Genomic DNA, 17788 nt, shown 5'->3' with positions numbered 1-17788 from the left:
GCGCCAGCAGTGTTTTGTTTACTTTTTAACTTCGATTGTATATGCACCTTATTATTTGTTCAGTTAAACGTGGTAATATTACTTTATGTGTTGTGTGAGTTATATGTACTGTGTTGTGCACCTTCGTCCAGAGGAACATTGTCTTATTTGGCGGTATACGTGTATACAGTTGAATGACCATGAACTTGAACTTGTGGATTATTTCAACAGTACATCTGTATAAGTTTGGTGACAAACCAAACCTCCTTAACCTCCACCGCTGACCCTCCATTGCAGATTGGCGGATGTTCACCCTCCTTCCCCTTCCTGAAGTCAGCAATCAGCTCTTTAGTTTTGCTGATGCTGAGCGAGAGGTTGTTATTGTGGCATCTCTCACCCGCTAGCCTATCTGACTCATCACCTCCTGTGATTTAAGACCATAGATATTGGAGCTGAATTAGGCCATTTGGCCCATCGAGTCTGCTCCACCATTTCATCATGGCTGATCCATTTACCTCTCGGCCCCAATCTCCTGCCTTCCCTCCGTATCCCTTCATGCCCAATCATGAATCTGTCAACTTCTTCCATAAATACACCCAATGACTTGGCCTCCACAGACTTTTGTGGCAGCAACTTCTACAGATTCACCACTCTCTGGCTAAAAAAATTTCTCCTCACCTCCATTCTAAAAGGATTCCCCTCTGTTCTGAGGCCGTACCCTCTGGTCCTAGACTGTCCCACCACAGGAAATATCCTCTCCACATCCACTCTACTGAGGCCTTTCAACATTCCATAGGTTTCAATGAGATCCCCTCTCATTCTTCTGAATTCCAGTCAATACAGACCCAGAGCATCAATCGATCCTCATATGGTAACCCTTTTATTCCTGGAATCATTCTCGTGAACCTCCTCTGTCAGATCTCTCTCCAATGTCAGCACATCCTGGCTTTCTTTCTTCGGCCAACAGTGATGGGGTTGGACGATTTGAAGATGGCATTGGACCTGTGCTTAGCCATAGTCGCGTGTATAGAGCGGGGAGAAGTGGGGATAAGCACACAGCCTTGTGGTGCCTGTGTGGATGGTCAAAGAGGAGGAAATGTTGAGCTCGCACTGACTGTGGTCTACCAGGATCCGGTTGCAGAGGGATACAGAGGCCCAGGTTTTGAAACTGGATGGTGATATGGGATGGGAAGATGGTGTTGATTGGCAATCTGTGGTGATGAACAACATTGATATGTTCTGTACCTCGCAGTTCCTCGCCGCCCTCAATAATGCACTCCTGGTGACTGAGGGAAGGATTCTTTTCAGAGTAGTTGAGCGGATATTTTGGGATCTACCCCTGTTATTGATGCAACATGGAATATCAGACAAGCTATGTAACTGGATTCCTCTACCAGGGGTTCCCAACCTGGGGTCCATCTGCACCCTTCCAATAAAAAAAGATTGAGAGCCCTGACTGAACCAGCTCCGAGGACAGTGAGGAGTCCGCACACACATCAGTGCAGGTCTTGACTCACACAACAGCTGAGGAAGAACTATTCCTTCTATGGTATTTATAAGGCCATAAGACATGAGGGCAAAATTAGGCCTTTTGGCCCATCGAGTCTACTCCATCATGGCTAATTTTAGCTTCCCTCTCAACCACATTCTCCTGCCTTCTCCCTGTAACCTTTGCGCCCACAGTCCCCCACCCCCATTCAACCTCCACTTTAAATATACCCATTGACTTGGTCCCTGAACTGAATTCCAGGTGTGGACTTCCCTGTGAGGAATGAACTCTCCCCCCCCCCCAAATATTTCCTCCCCACCATCTCCCCGTCCTTACATTACCCATTAACATGTTCTCAGATGAGAAGGAGAGCCGCAATGCTTCCCCACATTGGGGTTGCCTAGGGAGGTCATTTTGCTCATCTGTGGCTGCACTCTAATTGGTCAGTGATGTCCCACCCCGGTGTGAAACAGTTGGGAACCTGACCAGCCAGGATGTTTGTCCACAGTCCTGTTGAGTGACAAAGACCAGGAATGTAGAAGTAGCAGGCAATTTGGCTGTTCCATTCAAGGGGTAGTGACTCATCCCATGTTCCCCTCACTCCCCAGGCATAGTCACTGATTCTTGCTGAGTCCACAGATCTATCGATTTCAGCCGTGTAAATCTGGAGCAAACATAGGGAGGTTGGCTCCCTCTGCTGGGTGAGAGAAGATAATGATGAAAGATTAACTTTACACAAACGAGAAAATCTGCAGATGCTGGAAATCCAAGCCGCCGCCACCGCCACCACACACACACACACACACACAATGCTGGAGGAACTCAGCAGGCCAGGCAACATCTATGGAGAAGAATGCAATCGACGATTCAGGCCGAGATCCTTCAGCGGGACTGGACAAAAAACAATGAGGAATCAGAGTTAAAAAGTGGGGGGGGGGGGGGGAGGAGAGAGAAATAAGAAGTGATAGATGAAACTGGGAGGACGGGAGGGATGAAGTAAAGAGTTGGAAAGTTGATTTGTGAAAGAGAAACAGGGCTGGAGAAAGAGGAATCTAATAGGAGAGGACAGAAGGCCATGGAAGAGAGGGAAGGGGGGGGCACCTGAGGGAGGTGATGGGCAGGTAAGGAGGTAAGGTGAGAGAGGGTAATAGGAATGGGGAATGGTGAAGGAGGGGGTTGGGGGGTTTTATGAGAAGTTTGAGAAATTAATGTTCATCCCATCAATTTGGAGGCTACATAAACAGAATATAAGGTATTGTTCCTCCAACCTGCGTGTGACCTCATCGCAACAGTACAGGCGGCCATGGCCTGACATATCGGAATGGGAATTGGAAGTGGAAATAAAATGGGTGGCCACTGGGAGATCCCACTTGTTCTGACAGACGAAGCATAGGTGCTCGGTGAAATGGTCTCCCGGTCTGCGTCGGGTCTCACCGATAGACAGGAGGCCGCACCAGGAGCACAGTATATACCCCCAGCAGACTCACAGGTGAAGTATCGCCTCACCTGGTAGGACTGTTTGGGGCCCTGAATGAGGGAGGAGGTGTAGGACTTGTTCCGCTTGCAAGGATAAGTGCCGGGAGGAGCATCTACCCAATCCCATTCCCATTCCGACATGTCAGTCCATAGCGTCCTCTTCTGCCACGACGAGGCCACATTCAGGTTGGAGGAGCAACACCTCATATTCCATCTGGGCAGCCTCCAACCTGATGGCATGAACATCGATTTCTCAAACTCCCAGTGGTGCCCCCCTTCACCATTCCTCCTCCTTTTTTCCCTCCCTTAACATATCTCCATACCTGCCCATCCCCTCCCGCTGGTGTCCCTCCCCCTCTCCTTCCTTCCATGGTCTTCTGTCCTCTCCGATTAGATTCCATTTCTCCAGCCCTGTAACTCTTCTACCAATCAACTTCCCAACTCTTTACCTCCCCCTCCCCCCTCACAGTTTCACATTCACCTTGTGTTTCAGATGGTTTGCTAGACGGTGTGGTGTGATTTTGTGATTAAGTAGGTAGTTTGCTGGATGGTGAGGTGTGGTTCTGCGGTAAAATAGGTGGTTTGCTGGACGGTGTGATGTGGTTCTGCGGTAAAATAGGTGGTTTGCTGGACGGTGTGATGTGGTTCTGTGATTAAATAGGTGGTTTACTGGATGGTGTGGTGTGGTTCTGTGGTTAAATAGGTGGTTTGCTGTACGGTGTGGTGTGGATTTGTGGTTAAATAGGTGGATTGCTGGACACTGTTGTGTGATTCTGTGTTTATATAGGTGGTTTGCTGGACGGTGTGGTTCTGTGGTTAAGTAGGTGGGTTGCTGTGTGGTGTGGTGTAGATTTGTGGTTAAATAGGTGGGTTGCTGTGTGGTGTGGCACGGTTCGTGCAATATCTGTTTTAAAAAATCATGGCTTGGCTTCACGAACGAAGATTTAGGGAGGGGGCTGCCCACATCTTCTGCAGGCTCGCTGGTGGCTGACGAGGCCAATACGGGACAGGCAGGCCCGGCCACAGCGGCTGAATGACCGGGGAGGATGGTCGTAGGCGTGGGCCTGTCCTTCGGCCTGCGCAATGGTATTTTAGGTGGAGTGCAGTGAGCGCGGTAGTGGCCCCACCCTTTACACCCGGGTTCATCTGCCATAGCCTCGCAAGCTGGGACGGTGACGGCGAGGTCCTCGGGTGGTAGGATTTATGTCGGAGTGTCCTTGTCCGAGGTGGATGGCCTGACAAGGCTAACGAGCCCCACCTGCCCGGGTTTGGATTCAGGGTTGTCCCTCTCTGTGGCTGGCTGCCAATTCCAGCCAAGGCTAACGAGCCCGGCCGACCCACCCAGTTACACTGCTGGACTCTCGGTCGCGCCATGACCGAGCAAGCTTGGTGGAAACGGGGGGCACCAGCGAGAAGGTGTTGCTCCGGACGCAGTAATGTAGGAGAGGCCATTTGCAGTGGCTGCCTGCCTAGCAGGCCAGACAGTGACCACGCGGCAATCACTACACCGGGAAAGGAGGGGCGATGTATTGCGCGTACACTTTCCCTGGGTGAGCGGGACGTCAGGTCCAGACCTCACTAGCCCCGTGTTTAAAAATATTTATTTATTTATTTATTTAGTGTTTTTTTTTTAAATAAATTAATTTAAATTGGCATGGCCTGTTGATTTATTTGTAGACATCTCATCCTAGATCTCATGTCCCTCAGAAGCTGCACTCTTCCCCATCTTTGCCATTGCTCCACCCGCTTCTAAAAAATACAGAATAGTGTGGTCTGTTTTCTATCTGTGAAGAAAATTGTGAATCCTTGTGGAGAATTCCCTGAAGGTTAATTTGTAGGTTGAGTCAGTGAGGAAGGCAAATACAAAGTTAGCTTTTATTTCTTGAGGACTAAATGTAAAAGCAAGGATGTAATCAGGGTTATAAGGCACTGGTCAGACTGTACCTGGAGCTTTGTGAGCGGTTTTGGTCCCCTTGTCTAAACTAAGATGTGCTAGCATTGGAGAGGGTCCAGAGGAGATTCATGAGAAAGATCACAGAATGAAAGGGTTATTGTGTGAGGAGTGTTGGCTGGCTCTGAGCCTGTACTCACTGGAGTTTAGAAGAATAATAGGAGATCTCATCGAAACGCCTGGACATAGCGGATATGGAAAGGACGTTTCCTATAGTGGAGAAGTCTAGGACCAGAGGGATGTCCATTTAGAACAGAGATGAGGAAAAATTGCTGTAGCGGAAGGGTCATGAATTGGCGGAATTCGTTGCCACAGACAGCTGTGGAGGCCACATCACTGAGTCTGTTTAAAGTGGAGCTTGATAGGTTTTGATTAACCAGAATGTGGAAGGTTAGAGGCAGAAGGCAAGAGGATGGGGTTTGAGGGGTAATAAATCGGCCATGATGGAATGGCAGAACAGACTTGATGGGCCAAATGGCCAGATTCTGCTCCTATGTTTGATGGTCTTACGAATCCTCAATCACCCGCTGACAGATCGTTCTGCCCTCTCACTACCCTCTGGGGGGAAAGAATTCCCTCTCAGGTCCTCCTTTAACATTTCACCCTTAACCTATGACCTATGACAGCTGGGTTCTGGTCTCACCCAACTTCAGCGGAAAACCCCTGTCTATACCCCTCATAATTCTGTATACCGCCGTCAAATCTCATCTCATTCTCTTATGCTCCAGGGAATAAAATCCTAACCTATTCAATCTTGCCCTATAACTCAGGTCCTCAAGTCCCAGTAACATTTCTCAGTATTCTCTCAGGCTTGGTTACATCTCTGCTGTAAATTGGTGACTAAAACTGCACACAGCACTCCTAATTAGGCCTCAGCAACATCTTATACAACTTCAAATTAACATCCCATCTCCTGTACCCAGTAATTTGATTATGAAGGCCAATGTGTCAAAAGCTTTCTTTACAACCCTATCTACCTGTGACACCACCTTCAATGAATAATGGACCTGTATTCCCAGATCCCTTTGGAATGTTTGTCTTTGGACTGTGGGAGGAAACCGGAGCAACCAGAGGAAATCCATACAGTCACAGGGAGAACGTACAAACTCCTTACAGACAGTGGTGGGAATTGAAAATTGAACCTGGGTCACAGACACTGTAAAGCAGCTTGCTAACTGTTATGAATTTTACCCTGGTCACAGACACTGTAAAGCAACATGCTAACTGTTATGAATTGAACCCTGGTCACAGACACTGTAAAGCAACATGCTAACTGTTATGAATTGAACCCTGGTCACAAAGGCATTGTAAAGCAACATGCTAACTGTTATGAATTGAACCCTGGTCACAGGCATTGTAAAGCAACATGCTAACTGTTTTGAATTGAACCCTGGTCACAGGCATTGTAAAGCAACATGCTAACTGTTTTGAATTGAACCCTGGTCACAGGCATTGTAAAGCAACATGCTAACTGTTTTGAATTGAACCCCTGGTCACAGACACTCTAAAGCAACATGCTAACTGTTATGAATTGAACCCTGGTCACAAAGGCATTGTAAAGCAACATGCTAACTGTTTTGAATTTAACCCTGGTCACAGGCATTGTAAAGCAACATGCTAACTGTTATGAATTGAACCCTGGTCACAGGCATTGTAAAGCAACATGCTAACTGTTTTGAATTGAACCCTGGTCACAGGCATTGTAAAGCAACATGCTAACTGTTTTGAATTGAACCCTGGTCACAGGCATTGTAAAGCAACATGGTAACTGTTTTGAATTGAACCTCTGGTCACAGACACTCTAAAGCAACATGGTAACTGTTTTGCATTGAACCCTGGTCACAGACACACTAAAGCAACATGGTAACTGTTTTGAATTGAACCCTGGTCACAGACACTCTAAAGCAACATGGTAACTGTTTTGAATTGAACCCTGGTCACAGACACTCTAAAGCAACATGGTAACTGTTTTGAATTGAACCCTGGTCACAGACACTCTAAAGCAACATGGTAACTGTTTTGAATTGAACCCTGGTCACAGACACACTAAAGCAACATGGTAACTGTTTTGAATTGAACCCTGGTCCCAGACACTCTAAAGCAACATGGTAACTGTTTTGAATTGAACCCTGGTCCCAGACACTGTAAAGCAACATGGTAACTGTTATGCTACTGTGCCAACCAACTACTGTTAGGGAAGAAGCAAAGGAACGTCATCTTCTTCTCCCGCGCTGATATCCTTGGCACTGCGGCCCTGATCTTTCTGCACGCCCAGCACCAAACTCCTAAAGCAGGTGCTGTAGTAATAGAGTCATGGAGTACGACAGCACAGAAATTGGCTTTCTGGCCCATCTGGTCCGTGTCGAGCCATTATTCGATCTAGTCCGAGGGGGAATGGTTAATGTACATGCTCAGGACCTCATTGAAGTAATGTAACATCCCTCACCTTTTGGGAATCCCTGGTTAATGGGAACTCAAAGTGGAGGAGGGACATTCAAGGTGGGACTAAGAAACTCCAGGTTGGGGGGGGGGTGGATTTCATTGAAACCTATCGAATATTAAAAGGCCTCGATAAAGAGGGTGTTTCCTATGGTGGGTGAGTCTAGGACCAGAGAGCACAGCCTCAGAATAGAAGAATGTCCCTTTAAAACAGAGATGAGGAGGAATTTCTTTAGTTAGTGGCTGGTGAATCTGTGAAATTCATTGCCACAGAGGGCTGTGGAAGGCAAGTCATTGGGTATATTTAAAGCGGAGGTTGATAGGTTCTTGATTAGTCATGAAGCAGCAGTTCAATGTAATACGAAATCTAGCAGAGAGAGAGAGAAAAAAAAATAAAGCATAATAATAAATAAACAAGTAAATCAATTACGTATATTGAATAGAACCATAGAACCATAGAACACTACAGCATAGAAACAGACCTTTTGGCCCTTCTTGGCTGTGCTGAACCATTTTTCTGCCTAGTCCCACTGACCTGCACCTGGACCATATCGCTCCATACACCTCTCATCCATGTACCCGTCCAAGTTTTTCTCAAATGTTAAAAGTGAGCCCGCATTTACCACTTCATCTGGCAGTTCATTCCACACTCCCACCACTATCTGCGTGAAGAAGCCTGCCCCAATGTTCCATTTAAACTTTTCCCCCTTCATGCTTAACCCATGTCCTCTGGTTTTTTTTCTCCCCTTGCCTCAGTGGAAAAAGCCTGCTTGCATTCACTCTATCTATACCCATCATAATTTTATATACCTCTATCAAATCTCCCCTCATTCTTCTACGCTCCAGGGAATAAAGTCCTAACCTATTCAACCTTTCTCTGTAACTGAGTTTCTCAAGTCCCGGCAACATCCTTGTAAACCTTCTCTGCACTCTTTCAACCTTATTAATATCCTTCCTGTAATTTGGTGACCAAAACTGAACACAATACTCCAAATTCGGCCTCACCAATGCCTTATACAACCTCATCATAACATTCCAACTCTTATACTCAATACTTTGATTTATAAAGCCCAATGTACCAAAAGCTCTCTTTACGACCCTATCTACAGTTGAAGTCAGAAGTTTACATACACCTTAGCCAAATACATTTAAACTCAGTTTTTCACAATTCCTGACATTTAATCCTAGAAAACATTCCCTGCCTTAGGTCAGTAAGGATCACTACTTTATTTTAAGAATATGAAATGTCAGAATAATAGTACAGAGAATGATTTATTTCAGCTTTTATTTCTGTCATTACTTTCCCAGTGGGTCAGAAGTTTACATACACTTTGTTAGTGTTTGATAGCATTGCCTTTAAATTGTTTAACTTGGGTCAAACATTTTTTGTAGCCTTCCACAAGCTTCTCACAGTAAGTTGCTGGAATTTTATTCCATTCCTCCAGACAGAACTGGTGTAACTGAGTCAGGTTTGTAGGCCTCCTTGCTCGCACACGCTTTTTCAGTTCTGCCCACAAATTTTCTATCAGATTGAGGTCAGGGCTTTGTGATGGCCACTCCAATACCTTGACTTTGTTGTCCTTAAGCAATTTTGCCACAACTTTGGCAGTATGCTCGGGGTCGTTGTCCATTTGGAAGACCCATTTGCGACTGAGCTTTAACTTCCTGGCTGATGTCTTGAGATGTTGCTTCAGTATATCCACATAATTTTCCTTCCTCATGATGCCATCTATTTTGTAAAGAGCACCAGTCCCTCCTGCAGCCAAGCACCCCCACAACATGATGCTGCCACCCCCATGCTTCACGGTTGGGATGGTGTTCTTCAGCTTGCAAGCCTCACCCTTTTTCCTCCAAACATAACGATGGTCATTATGGCCAAACAGTTCAATTTTTGTTTCATCAGACCAGAGGACATTTCTCCAAAAAGTAAGATATTTGTCCCCATGTGCACTTGCAAACTGTAGTCTGGCTTTTTTATGGCGGTTTTGGAGCAGTGGCTTCTTCCTTGCTGAGCAGCCTTTCAGGTTATGTCGATATAGAACTCGTTTTATTGTGGATATAGATACTTGACTACCTGTTTCCTCCAGCATCTTCACAAGGTCCTTTGCTGTTCTGGGATTGATTTGCACTTCTCGCGCCAAAGTACGTTCATCTCCAGGAGACAGAATGTGTTTCCCTCCTGAGCCGTACGATGGCTGTATGGTCCCATGGTGTTTATACTTGCATACTATTGTTTGTACCGATGAACGTGGTACCTTCAGGCGTTTGGAAACTGCTCCCAAGGATGAACCAGACTTGACATCATTTTCTGACCTCAATCTGATAGAAAATTTGTGGGCAGAACTGAAAAAGCATGTGCGAGCAAGGAGGCCTACAAACCTGACTCAGTTACACCAGTTCTGTCTGGAGGAATGGAATAAAATTCCAGCAACTTACTGTGAGAAGCTTGTGGAAGGCTACCCAAAACGTTTGACCCAAGTTAAACAATTTAAAGGCAATGCTACCAAATACTAACAAAGTGTATGTAAACTTCTGACCCACTGGGAAAGTGATGAAAAAAATAAAAGCTGAAATAAATCATTCTCTCCACTATTATTCTGACATTTCACATTCTTAAAATAAAGTAGTGATCCTAACTGACAATTCTGCTTTGATGGAGACGGACGTGAAAGCACAGGGGAACATCTGGAGAAATTTCTGAAACGCCAGTTCGTTGCTGTTGTTACTGCGCGGTCGGGAATCTTCCGGAGGGAAGGCCTCAAAATCCCTGGCTTTGTCTGCTGTTGGTGACCAAGATTGAAGTCGAATCGTTCAGATAGAGATGGCGCTCAGTACTCAGTGTCGGAGAGCTGATCGAAGGCTCGAAGTTTTCGGATGACTCAGAGTCGGACTGTGGTCGGCATGGCAGGGGGAGTTTTTCTTCCTTCTCCTGTCTGCGTGAGATGTGGGACATTTGAGAGACTTTGAACTTTTTACTGTGCTCATGGACTTCTTCATCAAGTTATGGTAATGTTGCATTGTTGTAACTATATGTTATAACTATGTGGTTTTGTTAGTTTTCTCAGTCTTGGTCTGTCCTGTGTTTTGTGATATCACACTGGAGGAAATATTGTATCATTTCTTAATGCATGCATTACTAAATGACAATAAAAGAGGACTGCGTGTCTTCATAATCTAATCTATCTAACTGACCTAAGACAGGAAATGTTTTCTAGGATTAAATGTCAGGAATTGTGAAAAACTGAGTTTAAATGTATTTGGCTAAGGTGTATGTAAACTTCTGACTTCAACTGTACCTGTGATGCCACTTTTAGGGAATTTTGTATCTGTATTCCCAGATCTGTCTGTTCTACTGCACTCCTCAGTGCCCTACCATTTACCTTGTATGTGCTACCTTGGTTTGTCCTTCCAACATGCAATACCTCACACTTGTCTATATTAAACTCCATCTGCCATTTTTCAGCCCATTTTTCCAGCTGGTCCAAGTCCCACTGCAGGCTCTGAAAACCTTCCTCACTGTCCACTACACCTCCAATCTTTGTAAAAATCAGCAAATTTGCTGATCCAATTTACCACATTATCATCCAGATCATTGATATAGACGACAAATAACAATGGACCCAGCACTGATCCCTGTGGCACACCACTAGTCACAGGCCTCCACTCAGAGAAGCAATCCTCCACTACCACTCTCTGGCTTCTTCCGTTGAGCCAATGTCTAATCCAATTTACCACCTCTCCATGTATACCTAGCGACTGAATTTTCCTAACTAACCTCCCATGCGGGACCTTGTCAAAGGCCTTACTGAAGTCCATGTAGACAACGTCCACTGCCTTCCCTTCATCCACTTTCCTGGTAACCTCCTCGAAAAACTCCAACAGATTGGTCAAACATGACCTACCACGCACAAAGCCATGTTCACTCTCCCTAATAAGTGCCTGTCTATCCAAATACTTGTAGACCCTATCTCTTAGTACTCCTTCCAATAATTTACCTACTACCGACGTTAAACTTACCGGCCTATAATTTCCCGGATTACTTTTTGAGCCTTTTTTAAACAATGGAACAACATGAGCTATCCTCCAATCCTCCAGCACCTCACCTGTAGACACTGACATTTTAAATATATCTGCCAGAGCCCCTGCAATTTCAACACTAGTCTCCTTCAAGGTCTGAGGGAATACTCTGTCAGGTCCTGGGGATTTATCTACTCTGATTTGCCTCAAGATAGCAAGCACCTGCTCCTCTTCAACACTCTGTATAGATTCCATGACCTCACTACTTGTTTGCCTTATTTCCATAGACTCCATGCCAGCTTCCTTAGTAAATACAGATGCAAAAACCCCATTTAAGATCTCCCCCATTTCTTTTGGTTCCATACATAGCCGACCACTCTGATCTTCAAGAGGACCAATTTTATCCCTTACTATCCTCTTGCTCTTAATATACTCGTAGAAGCTCTTTGGATTATCTTTCACCTTGACTGCCAAAGCAACCTCATGTCTTCTTTTAGCCCTCCTGGTTTCTTTCTTAAGTATTTTTTTGCACTTTCTATACTCCTCAAGCACCTTATTTGCTCCTTGTTTCCTGTACATGTCATACATCTCTCTCTTCTTCTTTATCAGAGTTCCAATATCCCTTGAGAACCAAGGTTCCTTATTCTTATTCACTTCACCTTTAATCCTGACAGGAACATACAAACTCTGCACTCTCAAAATTCTCCTTTGAAGGTCTCCCATTTACCAATCACATCCTTGCCAGAGAACAACCTGTCCCAATCCACGCTTTTGAGATCCTTTCTCATTTCTTCAAATTTGGCCTTTTTCCAGTTTAGAACCTCAACCCGAGGACCAGATCTATTTTTATCCATGATCAAGTTGAAACTAATGGTGTTATGATCACTGGAAACTAATGGTGTTATGATCACTGGAACCAAAGTGTTTCCCTATGCACACTTCCATCACCTGTCCTAACTCTTTTCCTAATAGGAGATCTAACATTGCATCCTCTCTAGTTGGTACCTCTATATATTGATTTAGAAAACTTTCCTGAACACATTTTACAAACTCTAACCCGTCTAGACCTTTAGCAGTATGGGAATCCCAATCAATATGGGGAAAATTAAAATCCTCTACTATCACAACTTTATGTTTCCTGCAGTTGTCTGCTATCTCTCTGCAGATTTGCTCCTCCAATTCTCACTGACTATTGGGTGGTCTATAATACAACCCCATTAATGTGGTCATACCGTTCCTGTTTCTCAGCTCCACCCATATGGCCTCGGCAGACAAGCCCTCTAATCTGTCCTGCCTGAGCATTGCTGTAACATTTTCCCTGACTAGCAATGCCACCCACCCACCCTTCATTCCTCTGCCTCTATCATGTCTGAAACATCGGAACCCTGGAACATTAAGCTGCCAGTCCTGCCCCTCCTGTAGCCAAGTTTCACTAATGGCTATAATGTCGTAATTCCATGTGTCAATCCACACCCTCAGCTCGTCAGCCTTCCCCACAATACTGCTTGTATTGAAATAGACACCCCTCAGAAGATTATTACCACCACACACAACGCTTCTATTTGTGACTTTGCATGAACTTCCAGCATCATTTATTTTCACCCCCGCTCCACTATCTGGTCTGGCACTCTGGTTCCCATCCCCCTGCAAATCTAGTTTAATCCCTCTCCAGCAGCATTAACAAACCTCCCTGCAAGGATATTGGTCCCCTTGTAGTTCAAGTGTAACCTGTCTCTCTTGTACAGGCTCCACCTGCCCCACAAGAGGTCCCAATGATCTTGAAATCTGAAACCCTGCCCCCTACACCAGTTCCTCAGTCACATGTTTATCCGCCAGAGCATTCTATTCTTACCCTCACTGGCACGTGGCACAGGTAGCAATCTTGAGATTACCACCCTCAAGGTCTTGCTTTTTAACTTCCTACCAAGCTCTCTATACTCACACTTCAGGACCTCCTCACTCTTTCTTCTTACATCATTGGTACCGATGTGCACCACGACATCTGGCTGATCATCCTCCCAATTCAGAATGCTGTGCATGCGATCAGAGACATCCCTGACCCTGGCACCCAGGAGGCAACAAACCATTTGGGAGTCTCTGTCACGACCACAGAACCTTCTATCTGCACCTCTAACTATCGAGTCCCCTATCACTACCGCTCTCCTCTTCTTCCACCCTCCCCTCTGCACTCAGAGCCAGACTCAGTGCCAGAGATCCGGCTACTGCAGCTTGTCCCAGGTAAGTCATCCCTCCCCAACAGTATCCAATGCGGTATACTTGTTGTTGAGGGGAATGGCCACAGGGGAACCATGCTCTGCCTGCCCTTTCCCCTTCCCTCGTCTGACAGTGACCCAATTTCCTGTCCTCTGCTCCTTTGGCGGAACTACCTCCCTGTAGCTACGATCTATAATCTCCTCATTCTCCCGAATGATCCGCAGGTCATCCAGCTCCTGCACCAGTTCCCTAACGCGGTTTGTCAGGAGCTGCAGCTGGATGCACTTCTTGCAGGTGTCGTTGTCAGGGACACCGGAGGGCTCCCTGACTTCCCACATCCTGCAAGAGGAGCATTCCAACATCCGGCCTGGCATTCTCTCTACTCTAAACAAACAAAACAAAACTTACCGGAACCTACCCTCGCCTCTGCCTATTCACACTGAAGCCGTCCCACTCTGCTCCCTCTCACTATGCTGCCCGCTGTATATGGTGGTCTTTTTTTTTAAACCTTTGGTGCTCTACGTCACGCCCCTGCGCAGTCTGGCCTCTTTTCCCGAGCAGTGTAAAAAAAAAAAGACTTCTCTCTGAGATTCCTTACTGCTTCTCTCTCAGCCTCTTGCTCTGATTTAAAAAAAATAGATTTTGAAAAATGTGCAAAAACAGATATACTGTATATTAAAAAAGTGAGGTAGTGTCCAGGGGTTCAATGTCCATTTAGGAATCAGACGGCAGAGGGGAAGAAGCTGTTCCTGGATTGCTGAGTGTGTACCTTCAGGCTTCTGTACCTCCTACCTGATGGTAACAGGGAGAAAAGAACATGCCCTGGGTGCTGGAGGTCTTTAATAATGGATGCTGCCTTTCTGAGACACCGCTCCCTGAAAGTGTCCTGGGTACTTTGTAGGCTAGTACCCAAGATGGAGCTGACTAGATTTACAACCCTCTGCAGCTGCTTTCGGTCCTGTGCAGTAACCCCTCCATGCCAGACAGTGATGCAGCCTGTCAGAATGCTCTCCACGGTACAGCTATAGAAGTTTTTGAGTGTATTTGTCAACAGGCCAAATCTCTTCAAACTCCAAATGAAGTATAGCCACTGTCTTGCCTTCTTTATAACTACATCAGGTTTTGACCCGACATGTTGACTGTACTTTTTTCCGTAGATGCTGCCTGGCCAGCTGAGTTCCTCTAGCATTTTGAATATATGGGAGCAGATCGGTACTTTGATGATGAATTTAATTTGAACTTTGATCAACCACCTTTGACTCAGAGAGAAATTCAAACTCGATGCTAAGGGGCTTTCTGGAAGATAGCCTCTGGTGTGCAATAAATGCAGAGCCTTTTAGTTCTTAGTTGAATCCGGTCATTAAATAGAACAGAGAACATGACAGCACAGTACAGGCCCTCCAGCTCACAATTTGTAACCACCTTCTAACCAAGGTCAGTCTAACCTTTCCTTCCTACGTAGCCCTGTTGGTCTGAAAGGTCAAAAAGGAAAACTGTATGAGCAGAATTAGGCCATTTGGCCCATTGAGTCTGCTCCAGCATTTCATCATGGCTGATCCAATTTCTCTTTCAGCCTCAGCCTGCTGCCTTCTCCCCATAGCCCTTCATGCCTGGACTAATTAAGAACCTATCAGTCTCTGCCTTCAATACACCCAATGACTTTAGCCACCTGCGGTGACAAATTCCACACATTCACCACTCACCAGCTCAACAAATTCCTTCTCATCTCCGTTCTACATAGATGTCCCTCTATTCTGAGGCTGTGCCCTCCATTCCTAGGCTCTCCCACTATAGGAAACATTCTCCCCACGTCCACTCTATTGAGGCCTTTCAGTATTCAAGAGGTTTCAATGAGATCCCCCCCTCATTCTTCTGATTTCCAGTGAGTACAGGCCCACAGCCATCAATCTGTTTTCATATGGTAACTCTTTCATTTCCAGAATCATTCTCATGAACCTCCTCTGAACCCTCTCCACATCCTTTCTTAAAAAATGGACCCAATTGCCCACAATACTCCAAGTGAGGCTTCCCAGTGCCTTATAAAACCCCGCCTTTATATACTAGTTATCTTGTAATGAATGTGAACATTGCACTTGCCTTCCTCACCATAGGCTCAATCTGCACATTAACCTTTTGGGAATCCTGTACGTGGACTCCCAAGCCCCTTTGTACCTCTGATTTTTGGATTTTCTTTCCATTTCAAAAGCAGTCTACTCTTTCATTTCTTCTACCAAAGTGCATGACCATACACTTCCCAACTCCGTATTCCATCTGTCATTTCTTTACCCATTCTCCTAATCTGTCTAAATCCTTCTGTAACCTCCCTACTTTCTCAAAACGACCTGCTCCTCCACCAATCTTCATATTGTCCACAAACTTGGCCACAAAGCCAATAATTCCATCATACAGATCATTGACGTACTGTATAATATAAAAAGAATTGGTCCCAACACAGACCCTTGCAGCACACCACAAGTCCCCGGCAGCCAACCAGAAAAAGCTCTCATTATTCCCACTTTTTGCCTCCTGCCAATCAACCACTGCTTTATCCATGCGAGTATCTTTCCTGTAATACCATGGGCTCTTAACTTGTTAAACCATCTCATGTGTGGCACCTTGTTAAAGGCCTTCTGAAAATCCAAATACACAACATACATCGATTCTCCTTTGTCTATCCTGCTTTTTATTTCTTCAAAGAATTGCAACAGGCAGGATTTTCCCTTAAGGAAAACATGCTGACTTCAGCCTATTTTATCACATGCCTCCAAGTTCCCAAAACCATGTCCTTAACAATCAACTCAAATACCTTCCCAAGCACTGAACTCAGACTAACTGGCCCACAATTTCCTTTCTTCTGCCTCTCTCCCTTATTAAAGAATGGAGAGACATTTGCAATTTTCTAGTCCCCTAAAATCATGCCAGAATCTATTGATTCTTCAAAGATCGTTCCTAATGGCTTCACAATCTCTTCAACCACTTCTTTCAGAACATTGGGGTGTAGACCATCTGGTTCAGGTGACTTATCTACCTTCAGACCTTTCAGTTTCCTAAGCATCTTCTCCCTAGCATTCACCTCTTGAACTTCTGTCATACTGCTAGTACCTTCCATAGTGAAGACTGATGCAAAATTCAAACCTATTCAGTTCACTCCCTGTTACTACCTCTGTCGTCCATGTGTCTATCGAAGAGTTTCTTAAATGTCTCTCATGCAGGGTTTCTCAACCAGGGTTCTGCAAGAGATCCTGATTAAAATAAAAGTTTTTTTGAACTTCAAGCAACACACAATGCTAGCGCTCGCAGTGCGGGCAGTGACCGAGCAACCCTGTTAGCAACCTTGTAGTGGTCTCTCAGCAAATTATGGCAGTGCGCAGTACGACTGTGTTTAATTGGTTGAATCCATAGGGATAGGGTAGGCTGCTGTATTACACAGAGGGTGGATGGTAGACTGATAATTGGTGAGTGCTGTATTACACGGAGGGGAGGATGGTAGGCTGATGAGCATGAAGTGAGTTTTCCCAGCATTGAATGGACTTGCCCAACTTGGGCTGTGACATCATCCTCTCCCTCCTAAATTATGTCCCCTAACTTCCCCTTCCACACCGCCGACTGACTTATGGGAGCGAACAAACTACAAGTGTAGTTGAAAATTGGAGGGAAATTTTCACTCTAAAGATGGTCCAGTGTGGTGATTTTGAAGAGGAGGTGTGAGATGGAAGAGGAGGATTCTAATCCTAAGCCTCTGGACAATTCTGATAAGGTTAGTGATGAAGAATTACAATCTTCTGAGTCATTTCACTGAACTAGTGCAACAACAGACACAAAACAGCTACTTATCAACAGGTTTTACATGGACCGGTGATCGAAGTTGTCTTATTCCATTGTGCCTAGTCTGTGGCAAACACCTTACAAATGTAGCAATTCCTCCAGCAAAGTTGAAAAGACACTTAACTACGAATACAACCATATGACACGTAGAAGTGCTGAATATTTTAAACGACTGTTGAACTCTCAAAATGATCAGATTAACGCTTTTGAAAATAAGTCTCAGTCAGTAAAAGGGTTCAGAAAGCAAGTTATTTAGTAGCTTTCAGACCAGTTCACTTGAGAATGTTTAAGGCTCCATGGCATAAGAAAAGGTCAGGTGCCCCTGCTTTGGAAGGATACCAGCCAATCAGGGCTAGCTCAATCAGCATGGACATGGGGCCGAAGGGCCTGTTTTTGTG

This window comes from Mobula birostris, chromosome 4 (genome assembly GCF_030028105.1).
Source record: "Mobula birostris isolate sMobBir1 chromosome 4, sMobBir1.hap1, whole genome shotgun sequence".
Taxonomy (NCBI): Eukaryota; Metazoa; Chordata; class Chondrichthyes; order Myliobatiformes; family Myliobatidae; genus Mobula; species Mobula birostris.
The sequence above is the reverse complement of the archived record's forward strand: the minus strand, read 5'-3'. Positions refer to the sequence as shown.